Consider the following 26,570-nt stretch of genomic DNA (forward strand, 5'->3'; position numbering starts at 1 on the left):
GTTAGATTCACAAGAATTTCCATCCTGGAAATGTATTAGAATCCAATGGCGGTCATTTTTGTAATATGGGAAGTCAACTTCAGAAACACATTGGAGTCTAGCATGGAGTAGATGCATGCATCCCAATCCAAGTCACCAATATACTCTTTAAGGAGCACAGTGCCTTTATTTGCTTTGAAATCTACTTCCTCCTTAGGAAAGCAACTGGCCAAAGTAGCATATGACAAAAAGTAGCCGATAGCAAAGATCTCCAGGAAAAAAACCGTCCTTACATTTTAAGGCAGCACTTACAATTCTCTCTCACCAAGAAATTGCTTCAATTAATCTTCACACCAATATGGTAACCAACTTCATGGCATATCAGAATGTAGCTCTAAGGACAGTAATTAAGTGCTAACCCTGATGAGTAGCAGCACTTCTCTCTCTCTTTTTTTTTTTTTTGAATTTGTCATTAAGGCAAGACTGTATTATCTGCCTTGTTGTTTAATAAGATTTATTAGAGCTTAAGGGTGGGGGCAGGAGGGAAAATTAAGCAGCAACCCAAAAGTGAACACATTTTTCATAAAGTATTGGGCAACTAAATCGGTTTTCTCAACAAGCTTCCTGAGTTTGAGCTTTGTGTTTCTACTAAAAGAGAGATCTTCCTTTAGCATATTTGCTATTCCTGGAACAAGGATGGATAATCGTAGTTGTCCGGATGAACTCTGACTTTAGCACCCCTGGAATGATGGGCACTGTAGTCCAACAATGGTTAGAAGCCACACGCCTCCCCACCATCACTTCTAGAGGCATTCCTATGGCACGTGCTAAATTTTCCCATTTATTTCCTTGAGTAATATCAACTGATGATTGGAACTGATGTATTTGAGATTTGTTATCCTTTGTACTGTAGTTAGTCTACATCCAAGTATATTAATAGAATATAATGACAGACAAAAATATGAGCCTATTAGATGCAAGGATATGAATAGCTTTTCCATGTTATGATCACAAAACAACCTTTTTTTTGTATCCTACATTCTGAGTTCAAAGCTAAATACATGATTACAAAGCTCTGTTTCAAGATCAAACCAATTTAGGTGGCTCAAGGTTTCTAGGCATCGTAACTGCCTTTGGGTTGAGCTTTTTCCTTTTCTTTTCTTAAAATTTTAAACTCCTAGTACAGCAGCATATACTGAGTATGTTTCAGATGCTACTGGCAGAAGCTAGATGGACTAATATTTAAAAGGACCTTTCACTATCCCAACCCCCACTCTTCAAATAAGACATGCACGTTGATTTGGTGAAATTAAATTATTCTAGTTAGATGTTGGGTAATTTTAAGTTCATAGACCTTCTGTGCTACTTCCTTAGCCACGAAATTAAATGCAGGTAGTCTTTGAGTTATGACAGTAATTGGGACTGGAATTTCTATCACTAAGTGCTGACGTCATAAAAGGCCAAATTCTTTTCCTTTTGCAGCCCCCTTTTTAATCAACGTTTGTTCTATTTTCATGGAGTGCTTACTGAACGCCTTGAGGTTAAGCCACTTCCACTTGTGTGGTTGCCCAGGAATTCGGTAGGGACCTTGTCTAATTACCCATTTCTATTTTGTGTTCAGCTAAGATAGTTACACCTGGCTGTATGGGAAACATATGTTTACAGGCCTCCTACATTTTTCTCTACATCTTTCTTTTGACTGTCCCCTAGATCTGAATTGATAAGTATCAACCAACTAAGATAATTACACCTGGTTATATGATAAACATGTCAGGCTTTAGAAGTCATCATATGTTTACCATATAACCAGGGAAACATATGTCATATATTTACCTGGTTATATGGTAAACATATGATAATTTGCCACAGCCAACTCGCCACAGCCAACTCATCACAGCCAACTTACTACAGGATAACTCACTGCGGGACAAGAATAACACTAATATCAAAGAAATGGTGGAACAGAATCATTAAAGAATGAATGCAAAAGGAGGGATGGAATAAAATATGAATGACAAAAATTAAAATATTTTTAATTTATTTTAAATAATTGAATTGAATTGTTAATTTGTCTCATGGCAAGTTGTCTCATGGCGAGTTGGCTGTGGTAAATTGGCCGCAGTGAGTTGTCCCATTCCATTAGGAGTCAGCCTAGAAGCTGGTATCATGGTATAAGACAATGATGGTTAACCTTTTTCCCATCGCGTGCCAGGAGGGGGGGGAGGTTCGCGCATGCGGGTGCCCACACCCATAATTCTATGCGCCCTGCACATGCGTATGCAACCCCCCCTCCCTCCCTGCTCATGGCACGTGATGGCCCAGTAGGCCCGTTGTTTTTTTTCTTACCTGGCTCCAGATCCCTCTATGCATCTGGGAAGGGTGAAAAGAGCCTTTCCCAGTCCCTCAGAGGCCTGAAAGGGCCCATTTCCCAATTCCCGGTGGGACAGGAAGTGATGTTTTTTACTGCCCCCAGCCTTCAGAGCCTCTCTAGGAGTCTCTGGAGGCTTGGGACAGCAAAAAACATCACTTCCTTTGGGAAATGGGCCGTTTCAGGCCTCCAGAGGGCCTCCGAGGGAGTGGGAAAGGCTGTTTTCACCCTCCACAGATGCATAGAGAGGAGCTGGAGCCAGGTAAGAAAGAAAAATGGGTCTTCCCCACCCACCCCCAGGCTCTCCGGAGGCAGGAAACAGCCTGTTTCCCTACTCCTGGTGGGTCCAGAAGGCCAGAAAATCAGCTGGCTGACACGTGCATGCGCCCCAGAGCTGAGCTGGCGTGCCCACTGATATGGCTACGCGTGCCACCTGTGGCACGCATGCCATAGGTTCCCCATCCCAGGTACAGGAGGTCAAAACAGAGTGTAGTGATGTGTGGCTTTTCCACAGCCAGAAACAGAAGGAGATATGTTCCTGAAGAAGGTATGTTCTTCACACTAAATCCACTCCTTTCTGTTAACAACATAGGGGTTAAAGATTATAACTACCAGAAAGAGCCCACTTCTCAATCCAAGCTCAGAAATAAGTTGATGGTAGCCCAGAGAAATCAGCAGCCACCCCACTATCAGTGCTACCCTGTGGTCCTTTGATTGGGGTACAATTGCAACAATTCAAGTCTAAGCAACCACAGCAAGCCACAGACCAGCACAAAGAAGGATACTATCTTTTGACCTTGGGGATACTTAAGCATCAGTTTAGGCATGGTGCAAGTATACACAGCTGACATCAGCCTACAATCTATACCACCAATCAATGGTAAGGCACCCTTTTGAAGCATTAAAATAGTTTATGTCAAACAACCATAGGGGCCAAGTGGTAGGATGAAAAAAAGAAAATCGCTCCTAGCATTAACGGATTGCTTAGATGATTAGGCCTTCCATATGGAAAATGCTACTCTTCTACTCCATTGACTTTCTAGAATGCCGTAGCTGTTTACTGTGATTTTGTTCTGTTTAATTTTGCTCTTCTGCTATGTAATTTCAGCCATATATATATATGTCACAGATGTGCAAGATTTCTCATCTAATCAGAACTTTTAGATGGTATTCTGGGACACTAAGGTACTGCATTATTATAATCATCTTTTTGTTTTCTCTACTTATTCATGTGTAAGTTATAAACAGCAGGCAGCACAGTTAATTCAAAAAAGGTATTTAAGAAGAAGATAAAAAAATTCAATAGCCGTGTGAACATACACATAGACACACATGCAGGGGGAGGGGAGAGAGGCAGGGAGGGAGAGAAAGAGAGCATTGAATTGTATGATTGTAGCTACTGTAATTTTTGGTAACCAACTGCTAAGTAGTAGATAAATAATGAAGATGATAGCACCCCTTTCTTGATTCCGTAATATGCTGCGGTAGTTGAGTACCCTTGGTGGTTTATTTTTTTAAAAAAATGAAAATAGCTTTTTTTTCCTCTAGTGAGAAGCAAAAAACCAGATTCTAAGTTAACAATTAACTAATTATTTTTTCAGATGCAATATTTATCTATAAAGCTTTAATTTTGCATTTTTCCATACTTCCCTGGATATTGGCTGGTTGTTAGCAGCCATCACAGGCTGCTATTTCACCTACTCTTGTGGTTCTTGAGGAGAAAAAAAAAAGGGAAGAATTGGCTTATTTCAAGGATTATTATTTTTTTTCTATGTTTGGAATACTCAAAAACATTTCAAATTTCGCTCCTAATTGTATTCCATCAAAGTGTAACTAATGTGAAATATACCATCAGACGTACTAATTGGGAATGTTTTTTCTAAGCAATAAAGGAAACATGTTTCTGATCTTTGTGCATCTTTATACTCAATAGACTAGGCACAATTATGTACCATTTTGTGTTTAAAATTAATCTCAGTTGTGATTTGGATCAGACTAACTAAAAATGAAATCTGTCTCAAAAGAAGCTCAACCCAGGTGACCTGGAAAAGTCCAGGTTGTTGGGGTTTTTTTGACTATAATATGGTCCTTCTTTGACTTTTCAGTCTAATCTACACATTTGGGATCTCCTGGTTCCAATTATTCATATATATTTTTTGTTTTTAAATCAGCCAAAATTGACTAGGTATACCACCTGTTGTGACCAAGTAAAAAGGGAACCGTGTGAAGCCACAAATTTCTCATGATTTAACTTTCTGTAAATAAATATGTGAGGAAATTTGTTGGCTTTACCCCACAAACCCCAATAAATGGAGAGGTAAGGGAGATGCATGAAATCATAAAACATTCTTTTTTTAAAAAAAAAAATCTCTTGGGCAACAACCCATTTCATGATTATAATTAACCTCATAATCGTCTGTTGATTTGCCGTAATTTATTTGCTATTTTTTTTTTTCTGGACAAAGTATGTCAATAAACTTAAACTAAGCCTTTATGCCAAGAAAATCATGGGGCGGGGGGAATGAAGTAAAATGGAAATTTAGTTTATACTTTTAACAAAATAGGGAATTGAAATATTTCTAATTATTAAATGCTTAAGCATTTCAAGTGGAAATGATTTCCAAAGCTTACTTGTTCTGTTTTCTTCCATCCAAAGATACATAAAACCTATCGTTTTACATCCTCAGTTTCTGTTTTCCTAGGAAAAAAAATTGTATGGTTTTTTTTCTATGTTGAGGAAATGGATTCTAATGAGCAAATGGGCGCATAGTTTTTCAAGTATCACTAGCTTATTTTTGCTGCAATAGCTAACTCCACCTTCAGATTCTTCACCGAATCTTACACAAAAGCCTTTTGTATTTGTCTCTGCAGCGAAGTGCAGGGTTCCATTCAAAGTTCATACTGCCGGAAAAAAAGATGATGGGGTGTTGACAAGATACATAGCCTGGAAGTCTGAGATTTCAAATGTTCTTTTCATTAACAGATGTGTTTTGGCTACAAAAAAGCAATCATTTTCTTAGGTCAACCCTTCTTTAGATTTACAGATAAAGCATCGGCTTCAGCTACAGAACTTAATCACAGATAGCGATGAGAAATTCTTGAAGACAATAGTCAATATTGCCATAATCCTTTTTGCTACATAAATACACACATACACACCAGTGGTGGGTTTCAATTTTTTTTACTACCAGTTCTGTGGGCATGGCTTGGTGGGCTGTAAAATCTCCATTCCCTCCCCAATTCAGGGGAAGGTTACTGCAAAGTCCCCATTTCCTCCCGATCAGCTGGGACTCGGGAGGCAGAGAATAGATGGGGGTGGAGCCAGTCAGAATTTTTACTACCAGTTCTCCGAACTACTCAAAATTTCCGCTACCGGTTCTCCAGAACTGGTCAGAACCTGCTGAAACTCACCTCTGATACACACCTACACAAAACCTTTAGTCTAAGTCTTGCAAATCAGATTAGTGATTTGTGACAATGTGACTTTGGTATCTGCGATATATATCCTTGGCTGAATTCAATACAGAACAATTGTAAAGTATTTCTTGAGGTTGTGTTTAGTCAGCTCATACTTGGAGAAGACCAGTTTAAATCAATGGGACTTAAGTAAATCAGAGTTGGTGATCTTCTGATTTTTTTTTTTACATTAAGGGAATCAAGGACCACAGCAGGATGAGAAAAGGATGCAAGGCAAGCATGATGAGATCATGTCACGCCTATTAGAGGAGCTGAGATTTTGCATTTTGTGCATTTCCACTGTGTCAGGTTTGCGCTAGAGCCAAAGTACAGTTCCCAGAAAATTATAAAACTGTATTCAGCAATATTGAATGGAATTTGGCTGCCTGCTCAAAGATAACTTGAATGACCTTCTCCTACTCCCAATACAGCAGAAGACCAAATGCAACTCTGAATTCCAAGTTGCCTTCATTGAAACTGAATCATGGTTATATTTATCTAAATTAATACCTTCTAGAGAACGTTTTCCCATCCTCTCACTTTCCGTGCTGTTTTGAATGGGAAAGCCCAACAAGGAATTATACTTGCATTCATTTGAACACAAATAAAATAATCCTACGGCACAGACATATTTTTTTTCAGTGTCTAGAGCTCTAAAGAGAATTCTAGTTACATGACAAAAATGTGAAGAAAAAGATTTGGGGATCCAAGCTAACCATTTTAGGGAAACTGGGACAATCGTGCATGAAAGACAGAGAAGAATGTATGTCGGCTAAGAATTCTGATAATTACAATCCTCATATTTATGGATATCAGAAGTATGGAGAAGATAAATAAAAAAAAAATGGTAACATTTGAAGAGTGCTAACTTCTGCAGAGACTCCTAAAAGGATGGTGAGTGATTTCATTGCATTCAACAATAACAAGACTTAACATAATGTCTAACTTTGTCCCAAATCTTGTGATACATCACTCTAAGATCAGGAAAATCACACCTATGAATAGAATAAACTTATCTATTCAATTTCTAAATTAAGCTTCTGGTACAATTTCCATTGTTTCTCCCCCACCACCACCACCACTACCAAAAAGGAAGATAAAATACATTAATGCTACACAGATTCTGTATTTACTTTAAAGAGAAAATTTATTTGGGAAAATAGTATCATTACATGCTGTAGTGCATACTTTGAGCCACCTGTGTTTATGAGTGTTATCTGGTAAATGTGTTAAAAATAACAAGTATCTGTATGTGCATCAGTAAATGCAGGAGAGAAAGCTTTATAAAAGTGATCACTAGGTGTATCATTAAACTAAGGTAAATGTGAAGAACAAGAAATTCTAACAAAACACATGCACACCTACAAGTGTATAATAAATATTTTTGACTCAATATTTAATATCTTTCCCTACAGCTTTTAATGGAACCCAAAAGGCTTTAATGGCAACAACGCCAAACACAAAACCTCAATTATCTTCATTTGAAATATAAAGCTGTCACCAGAGATAGCAATTTATTGTCATCTTAACAAAAGTACCATATAAAAAGCATGTCATTCAATCCCCTTTCCATTTTAGCAATCTCTCAGCTTCAATTCAGAAGTAATATGTGGGCTTGTTCTATGTGCATGACAACACAAAGCACAGAAAATTCTAGTCTTCTTTCTGATCCTAGGCAAATAGATGTAAACTTATAATGGGATCAGCATGAGTTGTGTGGACTTATGGAACTCAGCTCTCAAATTCCCTAGCCAGCATGGCTTGCTGGGGAATTCTGGGAGTTGAAGTCCACAGGCCTTCAAGTTGCCAAGGTTAGACACCCCTGGACTAAAGCAATGGTTTTCAGACTTTCCAATTTCATGCTGCCCTTTCTCCATCAGCTGTTTAGAGGACATGCCAAGGTTGGATCCTACAACATAGCATGTAGTAGTAAGCAAAACTGGATCCAAACAAAAAAGAAGGATTTAGAAATATCATGCTGAGCATAGAAAAGTTTTGTTGTCTTCAAAATGTTCCGATTCTTGCTCTCAGCTTACTGTAAGAGATCTAAATTCCAATCAAATTCCCCAAACTCCACATTTCCCAGAATTATTTTAATGATTAAACTGGATAAAAGCAGGGTAGATCTGCAGCTTTCTCTTTTCAGCTAATTATTATTTGCAGTCGATCCATGAAAGAAAGATGAGCCTTCAGGGATTAGCTCAGAATTTTAGGATGGGAAAAGAGAGGAAGGCAGATGGAGTCTTAGCTTCACCTTGAGAGTGGCATTTGAGTTCAATGTTAATAAGAGATTTGCATTTGATGAACTCTTTGAGAATTATTCATTTGCTAGCTAGCTTGTTGCTGCATTATGGACATCACATGTTCTTACATGTATGCACTTGCTGGCAAATTTCATTTAAGCGCTTCTGACATATGTTTTTCATTTATGTGTCAGATCTGGAAGCCATCTTTTGCATTGGATTTTCAGGCCTGCCACATTTAGTACTATGGGAAACTGGGAGGGGGGATTGTATGGTGATATATAGTCATAATAACATTCCTTTCTCAGAGAATCAAGGACATCTTGCCATGCATCTGGAGGGTGTGACTGAAAGGCATCTCCAGTTGGGACGGTGCTTTGATTGGACCATGTGATGGACATGTGGATGCAGGGGAAGGGACGTGGACTTTCCTTTGGGTGGGAACTTTCAGATTCGGATTTTCCCAGATGCGCCAATATGACATCTCTAATAAAATGGAACTTTGAGGAACTTCAAACCTCGGAGTCTTCTTTCATTGGGGGTGTTACTTGGAACCCTGATATTATGTTTAGGAGCTCTAAATGAATTTCTTGGGAAGCCCAAGAAATCTTCCACAGTAAATCAGAAACAAACTTATGACTCTTCCAAAAAGCAATGTAATCAGTAGAACAATTGAATTCAATAGAAATAGAAATAGCACTTAGATTTATATACTGCCCCAAAGTGCTTATCAGCACTCTCTGGGTGGTTTCCAATGTCAGCCTATTGCCCCCAACAATCTGGGTCCTCATTTCCTTGACCATAGAAGGATGGAAGGCGGAGTCAACCCTGAACTGATCAGGATTGAACTCCAGGCTGCAGGTAGAGTTAGCCTGCAATACTGCATTCTAACCACTACACCACCAGGGCACATATGACAAATGTGTTCACTGCTATCAAACTTCTGCTCCTGCTTTATCAGATAGTAGATAATTTATACTAATTATTTTAAATCAAGTACCTATGGGAAGCATGAGCTCAGAAGAGACATTCTGCTTATCTCACCAAGAACTACTACCAATTCTCAGATGAAGCCTAACAAAACATATGCATACACATTTTTTGTTAAAAAAAATTCCTTGGAACTATTTATATATGCAAATGTTCACAGATTTTTTTTGAATCTAAACTCACATCATTAAGACTTCTTTAATTCGCTCACAATATAAATATGCTAAAAAAATACATATTGAATATATTGATTCAGGCTTCTATGATGAGAGAAATCAAAAAGACATTTCCGCACTTACTAGTTCGTCTCCACTGGCTTTCTGTGCACATATCCAGATGAGTAACATCCCTATTCATCCTTCTTAATGTATTAGTGGAAAAGAGGCATATGTCACGTTTATATACTTGAATCTCTGCTCAAGTTATCAATGGCTTAGCTTCCAAAGAATTACTTTTGTCTAAGTAAACAAAAGGAGAGAGAAAAAATATTATGCATTTCCCCAAGAAATTGATTTTTCCCTAAAATGTAATTGGTTCATGCATGGTATAAGATATGCATATTTACATGAAATGACAACTTACATACAATATTTGCTTCATTGCCAAACTCTTTGTAATGTACTCCAAAATGAAAGAGTTGACTACATGAACCAAAAGATCATATAGAGATTGCACAATAAAATAATGATATTCTGAATTGTTTGTTGCAAACAATTAAGGATGAATAAGGCATAAAACTTTTTCCAACCGTGGATTACAATTCCCTTAACTTCCATTTGGCAAGCTTAATAATATCCGTAGATCCAAGTCTAAAAGTGATAATTTAGCATATCTATGTTTTACGACTATGTTTTTTGATGGAGATTTCCTCTTTGCCATTCTATCCTTTCTTCAAGATACTCAGCAATCTTATAATTTTGTTTTATTTTCAGGGCAACCCTGAGAAGTAAGTTAGAGAGCAATAAAGACGTTTTGTTTTAGATCATCACACAAAACAGAGATTTCAAGCTAGGTTTCTACAAAATCCCTACAATTCACTTATTACCTCATACAAATATCTGTCCTAGGGAATTTGCTAGGCCACCAAAATAATCCAACAAAGACACACACAAACATTAAAACCTGCAATATTGTGAAGTTTGGGGACAGTATTTGGCTAAGTCCAGTGGTGAAATCCAATTTTTTTTTACTACTGATTCTGTGGGCGTGGCTTGGTGGGCGTGGCAGGGGAAGAATATAGCAAAATCTCCATTCCCACCCCACTTCAGGGAAAGGATACTGCAAAATCCCCATTCCCTCCCCACTCCTGGGGGTAGAATATTGCAAAATCTCCATTCCCACCCCACTCTGGGGCCAGCCAGAGGTGGTATTTGCCGGTTCTCTGAACTACTCAAAATTTCCACTGCCAGTTCTCCGAACTGCTCAAAATTTCCACTTTTGGTTCTCCAGAACCTGTCAGAACCTGTTGGATTTCACCCCTGGCTAAGTCTCATATTAGAACACTATAATCTCATAATGGAACACCAAAGTTGAGTTTTTCAGCCTCATTCAAAATCTGTACTTCCATCAAATCTATATGGTTGAATCGATGGATCAACTCTGGGCACTGTGGCATCACAATATGCACCAATGAGAATAGCAACTCTTTCAGATTTATCAGCACTGATGAAATGATATTAAAAACAAGAAAAAAATAGGGGCATATAAGTCTCTAGTATATAGGAGATCATGGCATCTGCCTCTCTCAATTCCTGGCAAATAGATGGGGAAGAAATGGAGGTAGTGACAGATTTTATTTTCCTGGGCTCCAAGATCACCGCAGATGGGGACTGCAGCCTCCCCTTCCTGGGGAGGAAAGCTATGGCAAATCTAGATAGCTTACTAAAAAGCAGAGATATCACCCTGTCAGCAAAAGTGCATATAGTCAAGGCTATGGTTTTTCCAGTTGCAATGTATGGCTGTGAAAGGTGGACCATAAGAAAGACTGAGCATCCAAAATTAAGGCCTTTGAACTATGGTGCTAGAGAAGACTCCTGCAAGTTCCCTGGACTGCAAGGCGATCAAACCGGTCAGTCCTAGAGAAGATCAACCCTGACTGCTCTTTAGAAGGCCAGATCCTGAAGATGAAACTCAAATACTTTGGCCACCTAATGAGAAAGAAGGACTCACTGTGCGACAGGAGGGTCTTATACTATAAATCATATTAATCTAAGTATTGTATCATGCAGTATTATATTGTTTTCTGAGGTACTGACTTTGGAGCAGAAGTTATGTTGCAAACCTCAAGAAAGTACAAGGAACAGAAATAAGAAACTTGTTAAATGTACTTATGAGCTTAATGACCTATGTTCTATATCATCCCTATAATGAACTTACATTAAGAAACATATTACCAGAAGTGTTCACGGAAAGTAACAGACGGTGTACCCATATATGGAAATAGAGTCAGAAGCGTAATGCCTCCGGCATGGCTAGAATTGCAAAATGTATAAAAGGTACACTTTGGGCGTAGCCCAGGGTTCGGAATCTGACATGTGAATGCTCCAAACCTTTGCTAGCAAATAAACCCGTGTTCTCCAACTTGTGTGGTCTTGTCTCCTGCATTTGGGAAAATGGGTTTTCCCGCTTCAACTGGAGAAGTGCCTAATTCTGGGAAAGATTGAGGGCAAAAGAAGAAGGAGACAACAGAGAACGAGGTGGCTGGATGGAATCACCGAAGCAGTAGGTATGAGCTTAAATGGTCTCCAGAGGATGGTAGAGGACAGGAAGGCCTGGAGAAATGTTGTCCATGGGGCTGCGATGGGTCAGACATGACTTCGCAACTAACAACAATGAATATAGAAGAGAACTTGCTAACAATTCAATTCAAGTTTCTTCTACAAAATTATTATCACTTGTCCTTACTATTCTTTTACAAGAGCTACAGATCAGTGATGAAATCCATTTTTTTTTTACTACCGGTTCTGTGGGCGTGGCTTGGTGGGCATGGCAGGGGAAGGATACTGCAAAATCTCCATTCCCACCCCACTCTGGGGCCAGCCGGCCGTGGCATTTGCCGGTTCTCCGAACTACTCAAAATTTCCCCTGCTGTTTCTCCGAACTGCTCAAAATTTCTGCTACCGGTTCTCCAGAACGTGTTAGAACCTGCTAGATTTCACCCCTGCTACAGATGCAGGGGTGAAAAATTAAGACATTTGAAGTTTAAACAAATAATAGAGTACCTCTTTTTTTAATATAAGGAGACATTTCATCTTGGCCAAAACCTTGACAACTTGGAGAGCAAACACCTAATCTTGTTTTCCATTATGGTGGAGCAGTAGTTCAAAGCAGACTGCTAGGAGGCTCTTTTTCACTCGAAGCAAACATTCACTGCCAACAGGGTATTACTTATGTAAAATAAGTAAACAGAATTAGATTGGGATAATATATGCTTGCTCTCTCTCTTCAGAGTCAGTTTGCTTTAGAAAAGAGAGTTTCCCACAAGAGGCTTCTAAGAAGACACTGGACAGCCATTTGTCAGAAATAGTACAGGTAGTCCTCAGCGGTGGTATTCAATTTTTTTTACTACCCACCGGTAGTACACACCCACCGGTTCTGTGGGTGTGGCTTGGTAGGCGTGGCAGGGGAAGGATACTGTAAAATCTCCGTTCCCTCCCCACTCCAGGGGAAGGTTACTGAAAAATCCCCATTTCCTCCCGATCAGCTGGGACTTGGGAGGCAGAGAAAAATAGGGGCGGGGCCAATCAGAGATGATATTTATTGGTTCTCTGAACTACGCAAAATTTCCGCTACCAGTTCTCCAGAACTGGTCAGAACCTGCTGAATACCATATCTGGTAGTCCTGGATTTACAACCACAACTGAGCCCAACATTTTTGTTGCTAAGTGAAATATTGTTAAGTGAATTTTGCTCCATTTTACAACCTTTCTTGCCACAGTTGTTAAGTGAATCATTGCAGTTGTTAAATTAGTAACACGGTTGTTAAGAGGATCTGGTTTTCCCATTGATGTCAGCTTTGGAAGCCATATTCGGCCGGAAGCTTCCATGCTGCCACTTTTTCATGTGTGGGAAAGTAGGAGGGGGGATTTAGTAGAGGGATTGTCTTTAGACATAATAGCATTCTTCCTGTCGGTCAAGTTCAGCCCGATCCTGCATCTGGAGAAGGAGTGGTCAGAGTGCTGTCTCGAGATGGGATGGATGGTGATTAGAGCATGTGATCGACTGAGGAGTGAGAGGATGGTTTGGGGGGTTTTGATTTACTGAGGGAAAACCTGGACCTCTCAGATTCAGGTTTTCCCAGATGTGCCAGTTTACCTATTCTAGTAAATAGAATCATACATCCCTGTATCATCTGCCGGGAGTTTTAATTGCTTGGGGATTTTAAATTGCATTATTTTAATATCATTGTATTGTCATGTTGTTTTATCTTGTGAGCCGCCCCGAGTCCTATGGGAGAAGAGCGGCATATAAATACGATAAATAAATAAATAATACAGACTCCCTTGCTTTCTATCTATTGCATTATGGATCTTCCTAGTCTAAATCAACAATAACTAATGTAGAAATATTAATTGCCACTGACCGGGATTGTCTTCAAACAGTGGAATTTGCTGACATTCAAAATAACCGCCAATAAAATACATTTCTTCTCCTCATACTTTTTTTAAAAACCTTGCTGAAACATTTGCTCAAATCTCATGGCCCTCTTTTTGAAGCAATACAATGCCCTTGAACCTCACTGTTTTAGAGAGATTCCTTTATTTAAAAAAAAAATACATTAGAAGGTATTTTGCCTCCCTACTCAGGGTGACCTGCCTGCCACTCCATATTTACACATATTTGCAAAAGGATTTGGAGCCATATTTTGGATGTGCCATTTATGTGATACATCTGACAACCACACTGGACGTATCTATCACTTTGCAAGAACAGGCAGATTACTCTCAAATAGTATCATCAATAGCCACAGGCAACAATATTTCTGGCAATACTAATCTTCTTTTGGAGGGAACCCCTAGCAAAAACCTCAAAATTTTCTTCTCTAGCACAGCTCCAGCCCTTGCCATCTCACGGGACTTGAAATGACACCGTTTCAACACACCAATAACAACCACTTAGCTCAAAATACACTGGTGTAGGCTCAAATTTTTGCCATAAAGAATAAATTACTAGCAAAACATTAAGAGCACCACAAAGTCAGCCTCTTTATGAAACATTTAATTTCTGCTTCCTTGAGGTTTAAAATCTTAAATCAACACAGGGCCCATAAAATCAAATGTCTAAGTTATCGAGCAGAAGGGAAGTTCTTGCCAAACCCTGCTTCTCATTAACCAGGTTTCCTGCTTTTCTAATGAAAAGGATCTCAGACTCTAGAGAGGAACCTTCTGTTTTGTTTAATAGTTACAATTTAATAAAGCAGATATAATCCAGACCTCTCTAAACCTTAAGGGAAACATAGATTGGATAAAATCCATGTGTGTATTTTCAAGTCTCTTTCAAGAGAAGCTACTGCTTTTATCCTTCTAGGGCCAAAAAGGTATCTACATAAAACAGCTTTCTCTTATGCTTAATATCTGTTTATTTGATGAGCCACATAGGACTTTATACACATATTGGGTATCAGACTCACAATCAACCTGGAGATGGGACCAGGAGATGGGAAAACCTCAGAAGGTTTAGAGAGTCAATTAGAATGCCCTTTTAAATGTCATCTGGGCTATTTAAAGCAAATTAATGCATGGTGAGATGGAGATCATGATAATCAAGTAAGCACAGCAAAAGGACTGAGATTCGAATCGTGCACTGTCTGATACTCCATTCTATTAAACCAGCATCTATTAAAAGAACATGTGATAGTTTTACAATCTATTTTGAAGAAACTAAGAATGTCACTAAGCCATATCTGAGAATCAAGGAAGTACACCTAGAGTCAACTATTTTATTCAGACAAAAAGGGCACAGCGGTGAGGCACCATGTAATTTAATTCTCGCAAAATCTTGCCGGTTTTGTTGTTTAACTATTAAACAACAAAATGGTCAACATTTTGGGAGAATTAAATTACTTATAGTAGAAAATTTCAGAGCTCTGTAGAAAATTCACAAAATGTGGTACATTGAAATTTTATAAAATCTTGTAGGATATCGGCTATTTTTAAAGTTATTATTATTACTAGTTGTCATATTTAGGAACCACCCATCTCCTCACAGAGGGACTCTGGATGCTGTACAATAAAATATTGAAGGCTTAAAAACAGTATGTAAATTTTAAAAGTGACAAGGGATGTTAAAAAGTTGATTAAAAAGCAGGAGGAGAACTTTCAGGTCAACAACCTATGTGCTCATCACCCCAAGCAAAGGGTGAAAGCCATGTTTTTACACCTTCATGGAAGCTAAGAGAGTGAGGGCAGTGGTGGATTGCTACCAGTTCGCACCGGATCTGGAGAACCGGTAGTGGTGGCGGAAGGCTCTGCCCATCAGCCCGGATGCTTCTGCGCATGCGCAGAAGCGTTACGCATGTCCAGAAGCATCACGCGCGAGCGCACGTCCACAAGCAAATGGGTAGCAACGGGTTATGAAACCCGCCCCAGAGTGAGGATCCATTTCATTTCTGCAGTGGGTAAGTTTCACAGGATGGGGGCAATGGCAGAGAAGACTCTCTTCCTGGACCCCATCAGTCAGAATTCTAGCAATGATGATATTACCTAATTTGGGTAATGAAATGTCTGCATAAAAACAATTAAGCTCAGAGAATTCTTTGGTTGATGGGGTCCACAGCATACCTCCTCTGCCTCACTGGGTAGAACAGGCTGATGTAACTGGATGAAGACATCTTAATGTTACATTTCATTGAATTTCATACTTTTTCATGACCATTTAGAAGTGCCCCAAAAGGATTTTTTTCCTATCTTCTTTCCATTCTTCAACGAGAGAGAACAACATTATGTCTTTGTTACTTAGCTATTACTTAAGACTTTTATAAAAGCTTTTCTAGTTTTAGATTTTATACAAAAAATCAAAGTTACTTTAACAACTTACTAGAGTTCTTAAAATAAACATCCAGACCTCCCTACTCCCCCTTCATGGAAATAAATGAAGAAATCCATTCTTGAATTATGCTGCAAAATGTTTATCATTCAGCTTTGTTGTTGTTAGTTGCGAAGTTGTGTCCGACCCATCGTGACCCCATGGACAATGTTCCTCCAGGCCTTCCTGTCCTCTACCTTCCCCCAGAGAACAGCTCACGGCGACTGCTTCAGTGACTCCATCCAGCCACCTCATTTTCTGCCCCTTCTTCTTTTGCCCTCAATCATTCCCAGCATTAGGCTCTTCTCCAATGAGTCCTTCCTTCTCATTAAGTGGCCAAAGTATCTGAGTTTCATCTTCAGGATCTGGCCTTCTAAAGAGCAGTCAGGGTTGATCTCCTCTAGGACTGACCGGTTTGATTGCCTTGCAGTCCAAGGGACTCGCAGGAGTCTTCTCCAGAACCATAGTTCAAAGGCCTCAATTCTTTGACGTTCAGCCTTCCTTATGATCATTCAGTTTTACCATATTTAATAAAATAGGGAGATTTTTGACACCAGATTCAGGACAACTCAGTAAGTAAAACTTCCCAACTAAAAGTACTCATCTGGCCAGCAACTTAGAAGGACAAGAAATATATTGCTTTCTACAAAGACAAGGCAGGCCTTTTAATTGAGACAAACTGTCTGAATCCAACAGAGGTGTCGAGCACAAAGTCCAGCTCGTTCACATCCATGTGCAGACAAAGTCATACCCATGTAAACGGAGAGACAAAGATTGCATTCTTTGATTCTTTTTTTTTTAAAGCGATCTAAGCTTCACCGTTCGTATATTGGAAATTAAAGATAAAAATGGGCCCATTCATCAAGAGGAGAGTGATGTTGGAAACTTACTGTCAATTATTATCTGAGCTTCTGAACCATAATAAATGGCAAACCCTCTGGGCTTTGCAATCCCAGTCATCACAAGACTTCTGAAGTAATTGCATTCCTTCTGACACAGGCAAAGGATACTATCTGGTGACAGATGGAAAGAATTTGGCATGTCATTTCACAGGGTTTGGGATGGTTGACTTGTCATCTGAATTTCAGTGGCCTGTCACAAGCATCACTGCCAATTAAACCGAAAACCTTCACTCTTAAGAAAATCTTTGCAACTGTCTTTTCCCTGTCAAATCAGACTACAGAATAAACAGGAGAGTTCTAAGGCGTTGAGATCTTTATTCTTATTAACAATGTGGAGAAAAGCAAGGCGGAAAGTCATTGTAACATGACATATAATGATTAGATTCATACTTGTACTTTGTTATAATGTGATCTGCTTGTTAGTGGCTTAGAACAAAGTGTGACCTTAGCACTGTAAGCCTTAGCACTTTAGGCTTAATACGAATTATTAATCCAGGTCTAGGAAAAAATAGTGCTATTGGTCATCTGAACCTGGTAATTTATACTCCATAACTATAGAGCTCAAGATCCAGAAAATTACAGATTCATAGATGATACCTTATTACATGCATTTACTTTCCACTCTCATTCCTGATTGCTTTTTTCTACCCTATGACTATCATTAAGTGTTGTACCTTATGATTCTTGATGAACATATCTTTTCTTTTATGTACACTGAGAGCATATGCACAAAGACAAATTCCTTGTGCGTCCAATCACACTTGGCCAATAAAAAATTCTATTCTATTCTATTCAAACTAACAACAGGTACAATATTATCCAAGGCCTCTCTTATTCAAGAAACAACGAAGGCCTTGGATGAACTGTCCATCAAAGATTCAGGAAGCTCCCAACTGGTCTCTGGAAACCAAGTGGATCTATTGGGGTAACTCAATCTAATAGTCCCACCTTCTTGAAGGGAGAGCAGTATTAGAAAGCTCCAAATTAACTAGAAGGTAATATTACTGTGATGAGGGATAGATCTTAATGTCCCACACCTTTTGGATTATATTTCATCTGTCCCATTAAAACCATCAATCAGCTCAATAGGATACCATATTGCAGGGAATCAGGGATGGTATTCACTTACCTTTGCTACCGGTTCACAAATGTGAGCACGTGCAGAGCGTCAAAAATGGGACCTGATTATGTCCAGGCGGGTGGGCGGAGCCTCCCACCGCTGTCGCTACTGGTTCGCCCAAACCGAATAGAACCGGCTGAATACCAACACTGCAGGGAACCATTGTTACTCAATCATTCTCTAGCATCTAACTTCACAAAAATCATATTACATACTTTCATCAATGACACACTGACACTGGACACTATAACAGTCCTCCAAATAAAATAGCTATTCAAACTACGCCTGGGGTTGCAGTTAGTGCCAAAATTAAAAAACAGAAGGCATATTTTTCCCACTATACATGCCAGATCATCCTTCTCATCAATGATAAGTTCATGGATAATGGAGCATATATTACAGACTGACCTGGTATTACTGTACATAGTAACAGTCAGAGACCAAGGCTACTAAAAATTTGGTGATCTAGAATCTGGAATGAAGATGGGGACCTAGAAGTGGGAATGATGCTAAGGTCTTTATTGTCAATCCAAATGATCTGCAGCAATTGTTTCAGATTATATGATGGAAGAGGACCATGCCTTTGAAAATTAACATTATCAAAGACTAAAATAGTTTTATTTGACAGGGAAAATAAAGGGAACAATTGCCAGTTCTAAATTGGTGATTTAAAAAAATCCAAAGCAAACAGATGACCTTGTCAATTTGATAGAATGTTTACTAAAGATAGGAAAATGAACAGAGAAATTTCAAGATGAGCAAATATTAGTAGAAAAGTAGTGAGTGATAGGTGACTTGTGAGAATGTTAGTTGAAAGACACAAAAATAACTATTGGCAAGAGAGTATTTCTAGGCACTTTGTTATATGGAATTGAGTACAATTCAATCACGGGTATGTTGAATTTAACAGGAATGGGGTACTTAAGTGTCTATGGTAAAACAAAGAGACAGGCTGCAGAATGAATGGGTAAAGAAGGAATATAGATTTAATACAAAAGTGACTGACCATATGAAAGTAGTTTGAAGTAGTTTGGTACTGAAGGGCTGATTGAATGGAACTTGAATTACAAAATAAATATATGAAGAAAGAGTGAGTGGGTTGAGAGAAAAAGGAAAATTGAGGAAGTCATGGTTGGATAGACCTGATGAGAAGTGAGAAATTTAAGGAATAAAAGGTAACATATGAAGAAAAGTATGGATATGGTTGAAGCAAGGATCACTTGCTAAGACAGAAAAATATAAAAAAAGATAAGGGTGCTACTATAAATTATTTTTAGTCATGTTTCCTTTTCTTATCTCATGCCTTCAATTTCATTTTGCTTACTATTTCTAATTTCTTTTTTGCATGTGGCATAATATTGTTTAACATATGAGGGTATAATTTGATGACTATGAAGGTATCTATGCATTACACTTGAAAGATTTAAAATTGTTTTAAAATTAAAATCACCTTGGAGATTAATAATTTTATAAATAAATTAGATCTGGATTTCCGCAAAGTCGTATTTCCTCCCTCTCTCCCTTCTCCCACCCTTCCTTCCTTCCTTCCTTCCTTCCTTCCTTCCTTCCTTCCTTCCTTCCTTCCTTCCTTTTTTTCTTTCTTTCTTTCTTTCTTTTTCAATATCTGCCAAACTCAACCATGTGACTCTGGGTGGCTTTTTTTTTTAAAGACTAAATCAATTGAGCTGCATGTTCTAAAGCACAAAGTCACAGTTAAGCAATGTATACTACACTGAATGTCCAAAGTTACTGTTATATTAAAATTATCTATTCTGCTTCAAATTGAATTTCTGAAATAATTTGGCAATGTGTAGAAATGCATTCCAAGAAAACCAGAGAGATAAGACAATCAACTTAATTCCAGATCTTAATACTATTTCTTGCAGTTTGGGCTAGTTTTTAAAAGGACTTGGTAACTCTATGTAAGTTCATTATATATGTTCCAAATAAATTAAATATACTATTATTTCATCTAAAAGCAACAACTACAGAATCTGATCCTTCCATCCAATCCAAAACAATCCTCCTCAAACCCCACACCTCAAACAATCTGAATCAACTTTAAATGTACTGGTTTCTCCCGAAGGATGATGAGAATAAGATTTGTTAGAAATCCTAAAATGCTAGTTGCAATGTTATGATTTCAAGGGGAGGGATAATTATTGCAAGCATTGCAATTTTATCCTTGTTTAATCAGAAATGAAGTCAATAGGGATTGATAACATGTAATATCAATGCAATTTACTTTCCTGGGAGGAAATCTAACAGATGAAAGGAATTTAGGAAGGAATACCCTGCAGTATGATGACTGTTAATATTCAATTAAATAAAAGTATTAGATGATCAAAGTTTCATCTCATACAATACCCAACATATAGCCAGAAACGTGGCTTTAAAAAGGTAACTGTAAAGGTTCCCCTCACACATATGTGCTAGTCGTTCCCGACTCTAGGGGGCGGTGCGCATCTCCGTTTCAAAGCCAAAGAGCCAGCGCTGTCCGAAGACGTCTCTGTGGTCATGTGGCCAGCATGACTAAACACCAAAGGTGCATGGAACGCTGTTACCTTCCCACCAAAGGTGGTCCCTGTTTTTCTACTTGCATTTTTTACGTAATTTCAAACTGCTAGAAGCTGGGACAAGTAACGGGAACTCACCCCATTACGCGGCACTGGGGATTTGAACCGCTGAACTGCCGACCTTTCGATCGATAAGCTCAGCGTCCCTCATGTGGCTTTAAGAAGGTCCAAAACAAAGCTCTCCAATCATTCCAACTGCTTTTCCTATAGCCTATAGAAATCTGTGCCTCAAAAGCTCAGTTTCTGGATTCCATTTTCCATAAACCTCAACCAGGGTAGGCAAGAATTAAGGTTTATGGAAATTCTTGCCCATCATCACCTGAAATGGATGCACATCTATTTCACAGATGTACCAACTAAACTAGTCACCACTGCAACTTCTTATGGCAGCAAACTATGAAAATTATATGTCAATTTTTTCCTAAATCTGCCTCTGATTATGTTTCATTGGATGACCTCTGGTTCAATCCAGATGAGGGAATTTTTTTAAAAAAAATTGTGTTCTCTATCATGCATCATTTTATATGACTGCATCTTGTGGATTGTTCTGCTGTACCGTTGCCTACTGAGATGCCACAGGGCATGATAAGGAAACTGAGATAAGGTTGTTTGAAATAGCTTGGACATATGCTAGCAGTGAACGTTCACATTGAAAAATGGGACAATAAGATTGTTGCTCTAGGATAGATAATCAGATCTGTGCCAATAAAAAAGCTATGTCAAAAAAAATTATTTCCCAGTCCAGATAAGTGAGAATTTAAAGGTAAAATATGTGAGTTGATATTTTGATAGCCGCATTTAAGGAAAGTGCAAAACAAGACAGCAGTAACGTATTAGTATTTTACAGGATCTGGGTAAATTAATCCTAAGGGATCATGCAGACTGGCAGGATGTCAGTTAATAAAGAAAACCTACAGAGTTTGTAGGTTGAAACTGAGCATAAATTCCTGAGGTTTAAAAAAACTGATTGTCTTCATATACAGAAGCCTCCTAGCTTGTGAAACGGAATATAGCACGGGGTCAGAAACTACAGCCAAAGTCTTGTACAAACAGATGGCATAATAATAATTTGCTTAAAAACAGTTTTCACTTCCTAACGATAGTGGCTATTTAAAAAAAAAAAGTTATGTTAAAATCTGCATGTGTGATACCATTCTTGCAATTCTCAGTCACTCTCCATTTCATAGAACATGGCTGTAATCTGAAATAAAGTATTGTTTAAGCAAAAATAAAGTATTATCTTTTCCCTAGTTGCCTAATTCATGCACAAAACACTAGAAAATTAAAGCACACTTTTCTTTGAATCAAGGAAGGGGATTTTCAAGGGTGATAAACAGCATTTTCTGGAAAAAAGGAACAATATATGTGGGGAAAGGAGTAATCAAGGACTCCACTGTTCAATGCTGTTGACCCTCTCATGTGTTCAGCTACACAAATATCTCACTAGGGTGAAACATGAAATATGGATTTCCCACATTTCTGTACTTCTCTTAAGTTATTAATGTATATATCTACCATCAACTTTTTCTATGTTTACCTATATAATCTTGCTCCTTGGTTCTTGCTCCTTTGGGCCAGTGGTGGGTTTCAAATTTTTTTACTACCAGTTCTGTGGGTGTGGCTTGGTGGGCGTGGCTTGGTGGGCATGGCAGGGGAAGGATACTGTAAAATCCCCATTCCCTCCCCAATCCAGGGGATGATTACTTCAAAATCCCCATTTCCTGCCAATCAGCTGGGACTCAGGAGGCAGAGAATAGATGGGAGTGGGGCCAGTCAGAATTTCCACTACAGTAGTGAGTGATAGGTGACTTGTGAGAATGTTAGTTGAAAGACACAAAAATAACTATTGGCAAGAGAGTATTTCTAGGCACTTTGTTATATGGAATTGAGTACATCACGGGTATGTTGAATTTAACTCATAAAGTTGAGAATAAATGAAAATTTAATGTTGGCCCAAAGCAGAGGTGGGTTTCAGTAGGTTCTGACCAGTTCTGGAGAACCGGTAGCAGAAATTTTGAGTAGTTCAGAGAACCAGTAGTAAAAATGTGCAAAGAAGCAAAAGAAACAGCAAATCATATACTCAGCTCATGCAAAAATGCACATACTGACTATAAACAGTAACACAATTGCCAAAACGATTCACTGGAAAATGTGTGAAAACTAGCATGTACCTGCAATTAAAACTTGATGGGAACACAGAATTGAAAAAGTAGGCAAAAATGAACAGGTTAAAACATTGTGGGATTTCCAAATACAAACTGATAAATTTTGGCTCATAACACACCAGATTTAACTGTGGATGAAAAGAAGAAAGTGTGGATAAATTATTTGGCAATACTGGGGAATAATAATTGGAGAAGATCATAAAGTTTCAAGATCTGAAAATCTAAATTGAAAGATTATGGCATAAACTAGCCATGGTGGTCTCACTGGTTATTGACACACTGAATACCATAACAAAAAATCTTATATGGCATTTGGAAAATCTGTGTATTGACAAAATTTTCATCCATCACTTACAAAAAGCCACACTGCTTGCATCTGCACATATACTATGCTAGTAAATTGGCATTGTAGGTTCTTGGAAAGAACTAGAGAACTGTCAGCTGTGTTTTAACACTGCTATGTATATAATAATAACAATACATTTGCTCAACTCCCAGCAACACTGGGTAATTATACCTAAATGAAATAGATACTTTTCTTAAATGAAATTTAAATTTAAGTACCATTATCATAATCATTTTGTACATATTTCATAATTTTCTATTTTTGTGACATTAAAAATTATACTTTGGCATTAAATTCTGAAGAGTTCTGAGTATGGCACCCAAAGCTTTGGGGAGCTGCACCCAGATATAAATGACTGGCCTTTGGATGAAACAGTCACCATTATCATAATTTAATGGTTTTACATTCCAATATGTAGAGATAATATGTGAAAACATAATACCAATCAATTAATTTACATCATGCTTTAGATATCTGATTTTAAGCTTAAGGAAGAGTCATTGGATATGAGATGGGCAGCAAATAAATATTATAAGCAAACAAATATATAAAATCAATTTATTTTTCTATTAATTTTCTTTACTTCTGCCTCTCTCAACAACAGTATTTATTGCAAGTAAAATTGTCACATATCCTATTTAATAGAGAACAATTCTAATCTGAAGAACTACACGAGGAACATCTCCTGCACAAAGGTCTGTCCCGCTTAAAGAAAAAGAGCAACAGAAGAAAAGAAATTTCTTAAAATAGCCACTAACTTTTAACACTTCATTAAACAAAATGAATAGATTCTCCTGCTTAGTCTTTCACAATATCATAAAATACACTGCAGTTTTATTGAAATGATGGGGGAGTTAACATGCAATTAACATGCAATCTCTGTTATCTATTTTCCCTTTTATGCCATACAAACTTTCACTTGTAAACTTTTCACATCTTATAGGTTAAGGAAGATGAAACTTTGGAGGCTTCCCAATAGTATAGCTCAGTGATGGCAAACCTATGGCACATGTGCCGGAAGTGGCACGCAGAGCCATCTTTCCCAGAATGCCAGCCATCGCCCGTTGCTCTTCTGGGATCCGGCATGCACATCTGCACCAGCCAGCTGGTCTTTGCACATTTGTGTGCGCCAGAAACTAGAAGACCAGCTCCCTGGTGCACATGCGCACTGGGGAATTGCTCTTCCGGTTTCTGGCACTCGCCTGGGCGTACGTGCGCACTCCCATTTTGGCACTCAGTGCTGAAAAGGTTCGCCAACACTGGTATAGCTCTATAATTTATCCCACATTAAGGCATCAGGATATCACTATTCTAGAATATTGACACAACAAACCCAACTATCAAATCAAAATCATGACCACATTATCATTGATATGCAACCCAACTCTTCCAACGTTAGCTTGTACCTTCCATAATCTTCAATAAGCAAATGCATTTGATTGGGGATGCAATTCTAATTCCACAGATCTGAAGGCACTGAATCAGAGGATGCTTTAGCTATACCTGTTTCAGAAAGATGAGATTTTTGAGTAGGGATTGTTGTTTAGGAGTAGAGCAGCATGGTGACCTAGTGGTGAAGACACTCACTTCCCACTCTGAAGGTTGAGAGTTCAATCCTAGGTAGCAGCAGTTATTTCTCTCTAGGACACAATGAAAAAATATCTGCTGTGAACTCTTTGTAGCATCAGGAAGGACATCCGGTCAGTAAATGCTCAGTTTCATCCAGTCACCTGGATTTAATTCTGAATTAAGGTATTACAGGGTCATAAAAAAGGGAATTATTATTGTTTAGGAATAATATTGACTATAGCACAACTATTTATTTAAGAGTCTCCATCTCTCTCTCTCTCTTTCTCTCTCTCTCTCTCTCTCTTCCTCTCCCTCTCTCCTTTTGGGGGGAGGGGCAAAACTCAGCCAGAACACATTAGTTAAATTACATCAGATATTCCTGAAAAATATGGGATGAACAGATCTCCCATCTAATATCCCTTTTCTCTCTGAAGTTAAGATATTACATTTTAAAAAATGTGTGAGAAGGCTTGCAGACAGAGTGCTCCTTTTACTCATTACCATCCTCATTAGACTTCTGATAGTTTAAGGTGGCAATTCATTTGTTATGGTAGTCAATCATTATTACCCTGTCAACCTCTTGATATTAGCATTTAGCCTGACAAGCAGATAAATTGGGGGGGGGATAGACAGGAAAATCACCTACCTGATGAACTCTTGCATCGGAAAAAAAACTAGTAAACTTCTTGTGAGTTTTGTTGTGAAAAAAATGAAGGAGTTAGGAAGCATCCTATACAGAAACCAGTTATCAAATGCTTAAACCCCATGCCCTGCACTAAGTTGAATGAAAATAAAATGTTTGGCATATTGCTCTCCTCTGAGCTGTTAGCAAAGTCACATTGAAGACATTCTTCCTGCTGTTGCTATTTAAGTTGTAATCACCTCGGAGCAGCTACCTGTCATTTCAAATCATTCCATGCAGACACATACAGAGCTCAAGGCTGAGAACTTGTTTACAGACATAGATCTGAAAATAAGACCCCAAAATTCAGTAGGACTTACTCTAAATGGAGCCCTGGTAGCGCAGCAGACTAAAGCACTGTTATTAACAACAGCTGCCTGCAATTACTGCAAGTTCAAATCTCACCAGCTCAAGGTTGACTCAGCCTTCCATCCTTTCTAAGGTAGGTAAAATGAGAACCCAGATTGTGGGGGCAATAAGCTGACTTTGTATAAACATACAAAAGTATGAAGGCTATTGCTTAATGCACTGTAAGCCGCCCTGAGTCTTCGGAGAAGGGCAGCATATAAATCAAATAAAAAAAAAAAAAGCAATTTCAATGAGAAGGAAAAGGGGAAAATAAGAGATTTTTTTTTTTTTTAACATTTAGCCCCATGCCCCGGTAACTATAAATCCATTGTTACTTGTCCAAGTTTCCAATAGTTTGAAAGAAAGGTCTAACACCAAAAAGAGGTCTGATAGAACTGGTTGAAGCCTCCATATTTGGTGGCCAAGCAGGGATCTCTGGGAAGTTCAGAAGTTCATACAGGCAACATGAGATGAGATACGTTCAGTTAGTAGGCACTCATACAACCAAAGGCTCTGTACTAATTAGTATCCATCCTGATTAATAGCCATTAACAATCTTAACTGGAACATTCACTAGACTGATAAGATTGGAAGGTGTTATTTAGATTATCCCATCCCATGAGCCCTGATGGCACAGTGGTTAGTATGAGTACTATAGGCTAACTCTGCCCAATTCAATCCTGACGGGGCTCGAGGGCGATTCAACTTCCGCCTTCCATTCTTCAAGGTCAGTAAAATGAGGACCCAGATTGTTGGTGGCAATATGCTGATATTGTAAACTGCCCAGGGAGTGCTATAAAGCA

The 26,570-nt window shown here is 38.5% G+C and overlaps 1 long non-coding RNA gene across 18 annotated transcripts in view; it reads right to left on the minus strand.

The window, feature by feature from the left end:
- Nucleotides 1-26,570, minus strand: part of LOC117678212 (uncharacterized) — a 243,370-nt gene that overhangs the window by 174,937 nt on the left and 41,863 nt on the right. For 9 of the 18 annotated variants that reach the window (XR_015728441.1, XR_009620482.2, XR_009620475.2 and 6 more), the window contains exons 2-5: nt 24,672-24,808; nt 18,091-18,230; nt 16,950-17,072; nt 9,336-9,494 (exon numbers count right to left, since the gene is read on the minus strand). The exons of 2 other annotated variants lie outside the window; for them this stretch is intronic. This is a non-coding gene — a long non-coding RNA (uncharacterized LOC117678212). Of the gene's footprint in view, nt 1-9,335; nt 9,495-16,949; nt 17,073-18,090; nt 18,231-22,828; nt 22,951-24,671; nt 24,809-26,570 lie in introns of all 18 variants that reach the window. 7 more of the 18 variants (XR_015728445.1, XR_015728440.1, XR_015728444.1 and 4 more) reach the window with 5 other exon arrangements.

This window comes from Pantherophis guttatus, chromosome 6, assembly GCF_059756535.1.
Source record: "Pantherophis guttatus breed Tessera chromosome 6, ASM5975653v1, whole genome shotgun sequence".
NCBI classification, from domain to species: domain Eukaryota; kingdom Metazoa; phylum Chordata; class Lepidosauria; order Squamata; family Colubridae; genus Pantherophis; species Pantherophis guttatus.